The following is a 14,355-nucleotide window of genomic DNA, read 5'->3' as shown; positions in this document are numbered from 1 at the left end:
TTGTAGTGATAAAATCTTTGCATGACTTGATCCCATTGTCGCGCCTGGCGGGGGATAGGGAGACAAACTCCTGTAGAAACATGTTATGTGGATTCGGGTGAATGGATGGCAAAGTAACATGCACAATACATCTTCTTTAACTAAGCGTTGATAACCTCCCCTTGTTTCGGATGTCCATATCTCGAAACTGGTCTCAGTTGTGATAACCTCCCCTCGATCCGGATGTCTATATCGCGGAACTGGTCTCAGTTATAATGACGATAAACAACCTCCCCTCGTTTCGGATGTCCATATTTCGAAACTGGTCTCAGTTGTGATAACCTCCCCTCGATCGGGATGTCTATATCGCGGGACTAGTCTCAGTTATGATTTGGACAATATCTCAGATAAAGAGAAAATTTCCAAAGGTTTGTTTCCTCACCAAACTTCTCTTCAGCGTTTGTTGGAGAGATGTCGTTTGATGATTGATAAGAAACTTCATCATGCTTTCTTTTAATTAAAAGTTCTTGAATGAATTCCATATGATCATTCGTCTTTTTGAGGGGCTAATGACTTCGCTTGAAGGTGGATGAACTGTTTTCCGAAGAAGGACCATCTTTGGTCGATCCGCTGGGGTGGAAACAAATCGTTTTTTGAGGTGAAAACTGTCGTTCATCGACTCGTGCTGAGGAATTTGAACTATCTTCTTGAAGAAGATTATCATTTACTGACTCCGCTGGGATTTGTTGAAGCATCTTCCTGGGAGAAAACTTGTCTCCTGTCAACTTTGCCGGGGAATCAGAGTTATTTTCCTGATGAAGACTGTCATCCATTGACTCCGCTGGGGATTTATCCAACGACTCTGTGAGGAATTCAAATGCGAAACAAACTATCTTATCTGAAGAAGATTGTCGAGTGTCGCTCTGCAGGAGAATCTCGGCTGGGGAACTCCAAAAGTGAACAAACTATCTCTTTAAAGGAGATTGCCATTTGTTGACTTGCTCGGGGAGATCCTTGTGTACGAACCGTCATCCTTAAGAAGAAAGTTCTTCCACGACTTGTAGGGGAAACTCGAGTACATGCCTCAATGACTCGGGCACTAACTAGGCTATGCTAACTATGCAATTATGATGTGATGTATGCATGAGTATTATGATAATTATAAAATGTAAAGTGAATGTGAATAGAATTGTCGCGGATGTGAAATCCTATGATACGACTTGAATCTTCTGACAATCAGAAGATGTCTTCTTCTTGCAATTTGCACTTTGCACTCTGTTGGAGATACCGGGTTACCGGTCGTCTGCTGTTTGAAGTGAGTGAAATGATTTTAAATGAAGATCCGTCATCGGGAGATGTTCGCAAAGCGACCTCATGGGGAAATCTGGTTTCCCGGAGTCTCAACCGTTCTCGGAGCAACTGTTGGCATTCTTCCTATTGTTTGTAATCCTTAGAAAGAAATTTCACCTTTATTTTTGCAAGTAAATTCATTTTATTTTATGAAAACGTTTAGTTTAAAGAAAATGACTGTTTAAACTTAAAATGCATTTCAAGAAACTGAATAAGACTCGATTTGCAAGGAAAAGGCACAAGGCTCAAATTATTATTTAATGAATGGTAACCATCCAAATGCTTGATTCCATGGAGTATTTACAAAGTTGGAAATTGGTAATTTTTGGGAAAAGGGCTACGATGAAACGTGACGACCGTTATCTTTCCCTTCCACTCTGAATTGCGCTGCATGCGTGCTTCGTAGAAGATGACCTACTGATGATGAATACTCCGCTATGGATTTCGAATGATCAAGTTTGTCCTGAACACAGTTACTTGCCATTTATCCCTAATTTTTGCATAAACTACCCCTTTCAGGTTTTAAGTCTACCGGGATTGATTATTATATTTTTTTTATGTCTCTAAATTTTGCCTGAATCGCCCTTTCGGGTTTTCGACTCACCGAAATGCTCTTTTTTGCCTAAGCCGCTCTTTGCGAGTTTTCAACTTAGCGAGCTGTTCTTTTGTTTATTTAGGCGAAGTATTTCTTGACTACGTCGACGTTCACAGGACGGGTGAATTCTTCTCCATCCATAGTCTTGAGTATTAAGGCTCCTCCTGAGAAAGCTCTCTTGACCACGTATGGGCCGTCATAATTGGGAGTCCATTTCCCTCTCGAATCTATGAGAAAATATTGAATCTTTTTTAGTACAAGGTTGCCTTCTTTGATTGTGCGATGTCTAACCTTTTTGTCGAAAGCTTTCTTCATTCTTTGTTGATATAGCTGTCCGTGGCATAAAGCTGTCATGCGCTTTTCTTCGATTAAATTCAATTCATCGAATTTGCTTTGACACCACTCGGCTTCTGTTAATTTTGCCTCCATCAAGACTCTTATTGATGGGATCTCAACCTCTATGGGAAGGACTGCCTCCATGCCATATACAAGGGAGAAAGGAGTTGCTCCAGTCGAAGTACGTACAGATGTACGGTAACAATGAAGAGCAAACGGGAGCATCTCATGCCAATCTTTGTAAGTGATGACCATGTTCTGAATGATTTTCTTGATGTTTTTGTTAGCTGCTTCTACAGCTTCATTCATCTTTGGTCTGTAAGGAGATGAGTTGTGATGTTCAATCTTGAATTCTTCACAAAGCTCCTTCATCATTTTGTCATTTAAATTTGACCCATTGTCAGTGATTATCTTGCTAGGAATGCCGTAGCGACAGATGATGTGATTCTTGATAAACCTGACGACAACTTGTCTTGTAACATTTGCATATGAAGCTGCTTCAACCCACTTGGTGAAATAGTCTATGGCTACCAAGATGAAGCGATGTCCGTTGGACACTTTCGGCTCGATCATTCCAATCATGTCGATTCCCCACATGGAGAAAGGCCACGGGGAAGAGAGTATGTTGAGAAGAGATGGTGGCACATGAATTCTATCGGCATAGATCTAGCATTTGTGACACCTCTTTGCATACTGGTAGCAATCTGACTCCATCGTCAGCCAATAATATCCTGCTCTCAGTATTTTCCTTGTCATGGTATATCCATTGGTGTGAGTACCAAAGGAACCTTCATGTGTTTTTCTCAATAGTATTTCTGCTTCTTTCTTGTCAACGCATCTGAGCAGAACCATGTCAAAATTTCTCTTGTACAGAACATCTTCATTCAGGAAGAATCTGCCGGCTAACTTTCTCAAAGTTTTTCTATCTTTCTTTGATGCCCCAAGAGGGTAATCTTGTCTTTGAAGAAAGTTTTTGATGTCGTGATACCACGGTTTGTCGTCGATGATCGCTTCTACTGTGAAAACATGAGCAGGCCTATCCAGGCGCATAACATCGATCTGAGGAATGTCATTCCAATGATTTATCCTAATCATGGAAGAGAGAGTGGCTAATGCATCAGCCAAGTTATTTTCTTCACGAGGAATGTGATGAAAATCTACCCTGTCGAAGAATGGTAACAATCTTCTCGCGTAGTCTTTGTAAGGGATTAGCCCAGGTTGGCGTGTTTCCCATTCTCCTTTGATTTGATTGATGACAAAAGCAGAATCTCCGTATACATCTAAGTGTTTGATTCTTAGATCCACGGCTTCTTCGAGACCCATGATGCAAGCTTCATATTCGGCCTTATTGTTTGTGCATTTGAAAGTTAATCTGGCAGTAAATGGAATATGGGTACCCTGAGGTGTAACAATGATTGCCCCAATTCCTCGTTTATAAGCATTGACAGCTCCGTCAAAAATCAAGCCCCACTGGGATCCTATCTCAGGTCCTTCGTCTGGTAGTGGCTCGTCGTAATCTTTCATCTTGAGGTACATAACGCCCTCGTCTGGAAAGTAAAAAATGGTTGATTCATGACCATTGAGTGGATGGTGAGCCAGGTGCTCAGCTAGGATACTTCCTTTCACGGCTTTCTGTGCGTGATACTCTATGTCATATTCGGATAACAACATCTGCCAACAGGCAATTCTCCCAGTTAAGGCATGCTTCTCAAAGATGTACTTGATTGGATCCATATGAGAGATCAAACAAGTAGTGTGTCGAATCATGTACTGGCGGAGACGCTTGGCAGCCCAGGCCAAAGCACAACACGTCTTCTCGAGCATGGAGTAGCAGGATTTACAGTCAGTGAATTTCTTGCTCAGGTAGTAGATGGCATGCTCTTTTCTCTTTGTCTCGTCTTGCTGTCCAAGGACACAACCCATGGAATCTTCTAAGACGGTTAAGTACATTATCAAAGGTCTTCATTCCACTAGAGGAGACAAGATGGGTGGTTCGAGCAGATATTCCTTAATGCTGTCGAACGCTTTCTGACAATCGTCTGTCCAGACGCAACTTTGATTTTTTCGTAGAAGTTTGAAAATTGGAGCACAAGTTGCAGTCATGAGATATATGAATCTCAAGATGTAATTCAGACGTCCAAGAGATCCTCTAACTTATTTCTCGGTTCTGGGTGAAGGCATTTCTTGAATTGCCTTGACTTTGCCTGGATCTACTTCAATCCCTCGTTTGCTGACGATGAAACCAAGGAGTTTTCCTGAGTAGACACCAAAGGTACACTTATTGGGGTTCAGGCGAAGCTGAAACTTCCGTAAGCGTTGAAATAATTTTGTCAGATTCTGTATGTGATCTTCCTCATTTTCTGATTTGGCAATCATGTCATCCACATAGACTTCCACTTCCTTATGCATCATGTCGTGGAAAAGTGTAGTCATAGCTCTTTGATATGTTGCCCCTGCGTTCTTTAGTCCAAAAGGCATGATGCGGTAGCAGATTGTGCCCCAGGGGGTGATGAAAGCTGTTTTCTCCATGTCTTCAGGTGCCATCTTGATCTGGTTGTATCCCAAAAATCCGTCCATGAATGAGAAAACTTTGGATTTTGCTGTACTGTCCACCAACATGTCAATATGTGGTAACGGAAAATCATCCTTAGGGCTAGCTTTGTTCAAATCTCTGTAGTCGATGCACATGCGGACCTTTCCGTCTTTCTTAGGAACGGGAACAATGTTAGCTAACCACTGAGTGTATTCTGAAGTGACGAGGAAACCAGCGTTGATTTGCTTTTGAACATCCTCTTTGATTTTCGTAGCCATTTCCGGATGAGTTCTTCTCAATCTTTGCTTGACCGGAGGGCATTCTGCTTTTAACGGTAAGTGATGCTCCACTATACTGGTATCCAACCCTGGCATATCCTGATAAGACCAAGCGAAGACATCTGAGGATTCTCTGAGCAGCTGTATCAAACTCTCTCTGATCTCTGAATTGAGCGAAGCTCCAATCTTAACCTCTTTTCTGTTTCCATCGGAACCAAGGTTAATGATCTCTAGAGGCTCATTGTATGGCTGAAAGGCCTCTTCCTTTTGTTGAAGTAACCGTGAAATTTCCTTTGATATTTCTTCGTCTTCTTCTTCCTCTGCCTCGAATACAACAAACCCAAAGCTTGGAGAAGTCATACGATCGTACGTTTCAACGGGGTATTTTATGATTAATCTGCATATGTGTGATAAGTTTTATTTAGATAACGAGGGAAGACTCGGTGTATGCAGTTAATGAAATATTTTGATGTTTTTTTAGGGTGTTTTTTAGGATTACCAATTTCCGAAAAAAGAAAAGGAAAAACTAACGAAGGAACAAAGTGACATTTTTATTTATTAACAGTCATTTCTTGAAACAAAGACCCTATAAAACAAAACTCTATTGCTTTGGGTGAAGCAAAGAGGAACATTTTCCTAAGAAAAAGTAAAATGCAAAGCCCTATGAAACATCTCTTCACCCTGGGCTATGGTGAGAGGACAAAATAACGGTGAAAGTTCCTACTTAGGAGTGCGAACAACAGTTGAAACTTCAACAGCTGTCCAATAGTGGCGAACCCCATTCTACTCTAAGTAAACTGGCACCTTAGGCTTAAGCTGGCCTGTGGTAGGTCTTGATTTACCAACCACTGTCTTTGCAACACTCAGACGATCTTCTTCTACTTCAGCAGACTGAGCGGTGTGAGCATACCCATTTCCTAGTGGAGTATGTCGGTTTTTCTTTTGAGGAAACTTCCAATCTTCTGAATGGAGAGACTCGTTGTCGGAGACACTTTTGAGATCATCCTCCTCTGTATTTTGGTCTTGCTCTTCTCCTAAGATGGCATTGACTAGGTATGTGAACTCTAAATCCATAGCCTCAGAAGGTGACTTGGGGATATAATCCTTAATGATGACTTCACCAGATGCTGATGATGAATAGCAAGGGTTATATATCTCTTTTGGCTGAGTAAGGTACTCGTAATCAATGTTCCATCCAGTCGGAACAATGTCTTCAAGAGAGATTTTTGAACTTTCAGGAGCGGAGTACTTTACCATGTAGTCGAATTTTCCGCTTGGTTCTCCTAATGTATCCCAAGTTTCTTCGGGGATAGGAGGAACTTCTTCTGATGAACCATGACTTCTGGTGGTGAAGCTGTTTGTAACTTCGTCACCGCTTGGTTGAGTCTTACTTTCAGATCCCTTAATTGGATAACAACAAGGTGAATCGGACTCTGATAGGGCTATGTATCCTGCCTCGAGAAGGTAGGACATACATTCCACTTCAAAATTCTCATCGGCGTCTTCCGTACCGATGGTATTGACGGTTTGTTGAACAGGTTGAAGAAAACCTCCACTGCGGAAAGTTTCTTGAATTGGGAGAACTACCTCAATCCTTGGAATAGCTTTTGATGATGTCGGAAAGAATCCAACTCCTGTTCTGTTCTTGTTGTTGGTAGGAATATTAATGTGCCCCCAACCACTGGTAGTGCCATCCTTTACAACTTGGATTGCATCTTTGTAGGAAGAAATAGACGCTGCTTTCTCCTTTCCTTTTTCCTTGTCCAAGGAAAGTGCTTGGAATTTAGTTCTAGTGACTTCTTTTTGTTCTATGTCGGAGAATGATGACAGGTTGCTGACGATCAGAGCTCGTTCTCCACACACGGTTACCAATTTGTCATTTCTTATGAACTTCAGTTTCTGATGAAGTGTTGAAGTAATTGCCCCAGCCCCATGAATCGATGGGCGACCTAGCAAACAACTGTATTGTGCTGGAATATCCATAACTTGGAAAGTGATTTTGAACGTCTGAGGTCCAATAGTTATGGGAAGATCCACTTCTCCGAAAACTGACTTTCTTGATCCATCAAACGCTTTGACGATGACGTGACTGTCCCTCAGTGGGTAATCTTTGAAGGATAATCTTGATAATGTTGATTTGGGCATGACGTTGAGAGAGGATCCATTGTCTATTAGGACTCCTGTGAGTACATCACCCATGCAGCCAACTGAGATGTGAAGTGGAAGATTATGGTCCACTCCTTCTTCAGGAAGATCGTCGTCACAGAAACTTAGGTTAGTTCCTGCGGAAATGTTGGCGATGATACTGTTGAATTGTCTTACAGTAACACTTGGTTCTAGGAAAGCTTCTTCCAAAACTTTCTGTAGAGCTTCCATATGAGCCTCAGAACTCAATAGCAGGGAGAGAACAGATATCCTAGACGGAGTATGCAGCAATTGGTCTACAATGTTGTATTCACTCCTCTGGATTAACTTCAAGATCTCATCATTTTCTTTCGCTTGAACAGCATTGGTCGGATGATTGTCTTGCCTATGTGGTACTTCTTCCGAAGGCTTTTCCATATTTTCTGTTGCTCTGTTGAAGACTCGTCCACTTCTGGTGACTCGACTGACATCAGCAATGTTGACAACAGACGGTAATGGTATTTCCTTACCATTTTCAATGAATGTAGCGTTGTACTTGTATGGTATAGCCTTGTCAGACTCATATGGTACAGGACCTGGTAAATAGATGACTAACGGAGCAATTGCTGTCTTCCTGCTGTCATACTTGACTTGCACTGGTTCATCTGGATTAATTTGAGGAGATACGGTAAAGACTTCGTCATCTTCTCTGTTGGCAAGAACTGTAATGGTATTTTCATCCATCAGTTTCTGAATGTCGTTGCGAACACGCAAACATCTTCGTGAATTTCTTCGACAGATTCTGCATCTACTGTAAGGATGGAAATCCGTTCTAAAGTAGGCAAGTCCATTTAAAGTCTTATGGAACCTGACTACCGATCCTTCGAGATCTTCAACTTTGTAGATTTTGTATTCTCCTGGACGTCCTTGAACCATGTTGACGTCGTGCTCAGTTTTGACTCGAATGTGTTGAATCCATCCTAAGTCCATTTGTTCTTGTAATGCAGCTTGAACTACGACACATCCTTGATTATTCTTTGGACAAATTTCACATGTGAAGTAGTTGTGAGGTGGTACGTGACCGTGTCCAGCTTGTCTAGCGTGCATTTTGACGAGATTTTCCCCTATCTGACGAATGTCGTAGATTTGAATGACATTGGGGTGCTGATCTATCAGATTTACTGAAGCTTCTTTATGCTGCGGAAAAGGATTTGCTTGGACGTTAGGATTAGTATCTTTAAAGAATAGCATTCCACTCTTCACTAATCTTTGAACGTCGATCTTAAAAGGGAGACAGTTCTCAATGTTGTGACCTGGTGCCCCCTGATGGTAGGGACAAGATTGGTCAGCCTTGAACCATGGTGAAGAACTGTTTGCCGGATTTGGAGGACTCCTTGTCTGAATGAGTCCTTTCGCCAATAGTGTTGGAAATAAATCCGCATATGGCATTGGTATGGGATCAAAGGCAGGATACCTTGGAACCCGATTGTTGTTGAAATTTGGAGGTCGAACCTGCTGCTGAGGTTGCTGTGACCTTTGTTGAAATGGTTGTTGAGAAACCTGAGGTTGATAAGCTGGCGCTGAGTTAACAACTGGGGTTACTGTAGCAACCTGAGGTTGAAACCTCTTTCTAACTTTGTGCAAGACATTGCTGACATCTTGATCCTTTTTCTTATGGAAAGAACTTCCATACTTCCTTGGACCAATAGAAGATTCTGGTTCTTTGTTCAAGCGTCCTTCTCAAACTGCTTCTTCTAAATGTACGCCCATGTTTACCATCTCGGTAAAGTCACTTGGTGCACTTGCAACCATTCGTCCGTAGTAAAATGGACTCAAAGTCTTGAGATATATTTTTGTCATTTCTTTCTCTTCAAGTGGTGGACAAATTTGAGCAGCAACTTCACGCCATCTCTGAGCGTATTCCTTGAAGCTTTCTCTGTCCTTTTGAGTCATGGCCCGGAGTTGATCTCTGTCGCGAGCCATATCCAGATTGTACTTATACTGTTTGACAAAGGCCTCTCCGAGGTCTCGAAAAGTACGAATCTCTGAACCGTCCAAGTTCATGTACCATTTAAGTGCAGCACCAGTCAGGCTTTCTTGAAATAATGAATGAGCAATTGTTGATTATCAGTCTGAGTTGACATTCTTTGAGCGTACATTACGAGATGACTTTGTGGGCATGAATTCCCTTTGTACTTCTCGAACTCTGGTACTTTGAATTTTTGAGGAATCTTAACATTTGGAACCAGACAGAGGTCTGCAGCATTTTTTCCAAATAGATCTTGTCCTCGGAGAGTCTTGAGTTCCTTCTGTATTTGCAGAAACTGTTCCTGGAACTCGTCCAATCTTTCATACACGCCAGCATCCTCACTGGGAGCGTGATGATATACTTGTCCGCCTGGTGGAGGAAAAGTATGCATAATCGGTTGTGGAGAAGCCATGACAGCAGATCTTGGTATCTCAGCATTCTGTTGTGTGAAACCCATTGCCGTTGCTCTTGGAACTTCAATTTCCAGAGGTTTGTAACCCTCCGGTGGATGCATATCCATGGTGACTCTTGGAACTTCAGAAACTGGAGGTATGTACCCTTCTGGAGTAAAGTTATACGGCATGCCCCAAGGTCGATCGGGTGGCATGGTATACTGAGGAATAGGAGTAGAAACAATCTCGGAAACCATAGTCCTTTGCGGTTCTTCTGGCGTTGGTTGATTCTGCGCAACTACCAGGGCTTCTACCATACTATTGAGCCTTTCAACAGTATCTTTGAGAGTATTAATCTCTTCCCTGAGTTCTCCATTCTCTTATTCAAAGTCTTCCATTCTTTTCTTGCGACTTGAACAAGTGTTGTATGGATGAGACAGCTTGAAAGTCTTGGTTCACCTCCTTCTCCTCCTCTCTTTCTGGAGAAAGGAAAGTGACTATTAGATCCGCGACAATTCTCATGTCAGTGCGTACGACTAAAGCGATGCATGATGTGTAATTAAGTTATTATTTTTCAAGGAAACACCATAATTACGTTATGAAACATCAAACTTTTATTAATTAAGCGAAAACGTCGTTTTTTACACACTTTGAAAAAGGAAATACAGAGAAACTGAGAGAAAGGACTCTAAAACTTTGACGAAGAGCTGACTTCACGTTCTAACATTTTCTTCTGTTTCTTGAGCTGAGCGTTCTCTGACGTGAGCTGATCAATGATCCAGGAAGCAGGAGGGATATGATGAGAAAGTGATGAATGTGTCACTTGTCGATCAAGTACTTCCAGTAACTCATCCTTCCTTCTTAGGATATTCTGAATCTCAACATTTCCCGTGTTGACGATTTGATACTTGTTCCTCCAAGCATTCCTTTCTTGGCATACCTTGTTTAATGCCGCTTGCAGTTTTTCAACATTGGTGGAGAAAAGGTAAATTGGTTCCCTTAGGGGAATAGGTTCTTGATGTTGATATGGCATCCTGAGCTTGAATGCTCTGACGCGTACCCATTGAAGGTAAGGATCCAAAGAGATCCAAAGATGTTTTCCTAACAATCTTCTCCCTTTTGTGTGAACAAGACGCCAGGCTTGGACAATTTCCTTCTTCAGCATGTTTCCATGATCGTCGATGTTCTTGAAGAACAGACCCTCCAATTGAATACTACTTGGAATATTTTTCATGGGATAGCCGTATTGACGATGGGCTAAAGCTGGATTGTAACTGATTCCTCCCTTAGTTCCAATAAGGGGTACGTTGGGATAACTTCCACAACTGAAGATGATCTTGGTTTCGTCGTTGTCAGGACTACACCAATCAATGTCTGTATGAGTGAGAGACATGATTTTCTGTGACCAGTAAAGGCCATCCCTCATGTTCCAGAAAGTGCTAGACTTTGGCAGTTGCGAAACAAACCATTTGTATAACAACGGTACGCAGCATGTGATTAATCCTCCTCGCTGCAGGTTTCTTGAATGCACAGAGTAATAAGCATCCGCAAGCAAGGTTGGAACTGGATTTCCAATCAAGAAGATCTTAATTGCATTGATGTCAACGAAATCGTTAATGTTAGGAAACAAAAACATTCCGTAGATAAGCAAAGCCAAGATTTCCTCAAATGCGCTCATATCTCGGATGCTGACGAAGTACCGAGCTTGATCTAACAAGAACTTGGAGGGTAATCCTTGAATTCCTCCTCTACTCACCATATGAGTTCTGATGTCGACTACATTCAAAGGTGTAGTTGCAACAATGATAATGTCGTCAGGATTCTTTTCCAAACCGGAGTACGGATCTTGCGTGTACACGGGTATTCCAATCAGACGAGAGTACTCCTCTAACGTAGGTATGAGTTGATAATCTGGAAAGGTAAAGTAGTGATACGTTGGATCGTAAAACTGTACCAATGTGGGAAGGATCCCATCCACAATGTCAGTGCTGAGAAGAGGCAGAAGTTTTCCATACTTCTCCTTGAAAGCCTGGGGGTTGACCACCAGTTTTCCGAGCTTTTCCAATTCCTCGACCTTAGGAATTTTGAAGGTGTATTTCCTAGCTCTCCTTCTTCCGTAATCCATGGTATAGATCCTTAAGTCCTTTCTCCGTTTCTCTCTTTCTATGAAGTTCAAAACGTTCGTTATTTAGTTTCCTTGAAAAACGACTCGAAAAAGACTCTTTTTTAGGTTTTAATTATTATGAATGAATGCATGAATGCACACACAAGAGTTTTTAAACAAACATGGCGTAGAAGGGTATAATGGTCATGAAGTCAAAACGCAAACCTCGCCCAAAGGTAAACTAAGGTTAAGGATTTTTGTACCTGTAGAACGGGTTCTAAGGGTCTCAGAGTTTTTGCTCAACCTTAAAGATACGTTGACTGGTATCTATAAGAGAGTTTTCTCTGAGTGTAGTATCTGCGTGACAATTACTTCCGTAATCACCACTCTACGTCCTAACAAAGGCCTTAAGTGGGGGTTAATGTGTTTCTAGGTCCTCCTGGTACAAATCAGTCTCGGAATGCATTGGCGCAGTTAATCACAACCAGCCAGGCAAATCCCAAGAGTAGATTTGGAAACCAAGATTAGAGGGCCTTCATCGAGAAGACATCCTCCATCATATCTTATGTTGCACTCAAATCCGGGTATAGGATTTCTCACCACAAGGGGGAATCAAGCCCTTTCCCGATACAGAATAAACAAAATAAACAAATATAAATGTAGCAATCACATGAAATGACACTGAGGTTAGGCAGGACCTCTCATGTTTGAGGGGGGATTTGGCATCCCTAATTCCTCATTGGGGCTGGACCAGCAACAGGTCAACCATTGGTTTGGATGAAAAACCAAGGTTTTTAACACTTATATCCCAGTAGAGTCGCCATTTTTCTGTGGTGTCGTTTTTTTACCTCCCCGTTTCACTTGGGAGGACGACACGCAATACCCTTCACGCGAAATTTGGAAGGAGAATGCGCCCGGGGTGGGATGAAATTTATTTCAGTTCTTCCTACGATATCACAGGAACTTTTTAATTGTCCTAACGAGTAGGAGAGGGGAAAAAGATCTCAAATTAACCCTCGGAGTTTGCTAAGTGTGGGGATTCACCTAGACTAGATATTCTGGAGTCCGGGGGGTCGGTTATACATAGGGAAGAGTTTAAGCAACCTACATATCCGTAGTACTCTACGGGAACCTTCTTTGTGTCATTGTGATTGTGTTTACTGCTAATGATTGGGAAAGTTTATCCTTTGTGTTAGGAGAAGGAATTAAATTGAATTAAAAAGACAGACAGACAAACAAACTGACTATTTTTGGTATTTTATTAGCTCGCTGAGATTCCTTGTGAACATCATGCCTACATATCCTTAATGGAAGTCAGAGCTTAATGTAGTTCGGGGAACTAATTAGGGATTTTAAATGATTTTTTTGGTGCCTTGCTTGAAGCTCAAGGTTGAAGCTTGAATTAAATCTCTGTTTACAGTAAAGAGACATGAAATCATCTTTACAGAGAGGTATTTCTACTATTCCACCACAAACATTTTAAAGTGACAGAATAACTGAATTCATTTCATTCAAGAGGGAGACCTTACTTGTTTATGTGCAAGTATACCAGTCAACTGCATCTTGAATGAAAGAAAGAATGCTCAACCAAATTAGGGAAAGTTACCACATGCCTGGGTTCTACTGCCAGAGCATGCCTTTCAAAAATCCTAAATGGGAGACTTAATTAAAATGAAATGCTCATCCAAATTAGGGAAAGTTACCACATGTCTGGGTTCTACTACCAGCTCATGCCTTTCAAAATCCTAAATGGGAGACTTAATTGAAATGAAATGTAATGTTTGTTTGTTTGAATGTGGTGAGATAGGAGAAAGATCTCTCTATAGAGATAAGCTATATCTACCTACTGTATAAAAGATTTGATTTTTAGCTGGCTTGTATGAGGCCCAAGCTTGAGGCTTTTGATTGATTTATTTGTTGAAAGATAACTCTACTGGGGAGAATTTAAACTAAGGTTTTTTGTGTTCTGTACAAAGCCCAGAATTGAGGCTGACTCTAATTGGAGAGTATTTATTTTATGAGTTTTATTTGGTGTTCTGTGCAAAGCCCAGAATTGTGGCTGACTTTACTTAAGGAGACTCTATTTTGTGCCTTGTATGAAGCCCAAGGTTGTGGCTAACTACTGAGGATACTGACTTTTGAAGACTATGGATGACTCATATTTGTGCCTTGAACAAAACCCAAGGTTGTGGCTGACTCTTAACTGTGGAAGTTATTAATTTGTGCCTTGTATGAAGTCCAGGGTTGTGGCTACTCTAGCTAGGGAAAGATTATTTTCTGCCTTGTACAAAGCCCAAGGTTGTGGCGGACTCTTAAAGAAAACTGAGTATGGAAGACTCTATGGGGAAAAGATCCTTGAGATTAGGAATCTTTGACACAGGGAAATGTGGTTTATCTGCCTTGTACAAAGCCCAAGGTTGAGACTAAAAAATGAAAGACTCGCTGGGGGAAGTTTTATTCTGCTAGAGGATTTAACAACCTGATTTATTTTTATGTTTTTTGGAAGCTAACCCTTTCCAGGGATTTTGACTCAGCTGGAGAAATTATCTATTAAAAGACTGGATTTTTATCATGTTTTTGGAGGCTAACCCTTTCCAGGGTTTTGACTCTTTCGGGGAATTTATCTCTTTGAAAG

This window comes from Vicia villosa, unplaced genomic scaffold (genome assembly GCF_029867415.1).
Source record: "Vicia villosa cultivar HV-30 ecotype Madison, WI unplaced genomic scaffold, Vvil1.0 ctg.001973F_1_1, whole genome shotgun sequence".
NCBI lineage: Eukaryota > Viridiplantae > Streptophyta > Magnoliopsida > Fabales > Fabaceae > Vicia > Vicia villosa.
The sequence above is the reverse complement of the archived record's forward strand: the minus strand, read 5'-3'. Positions refer to the sequence as shown.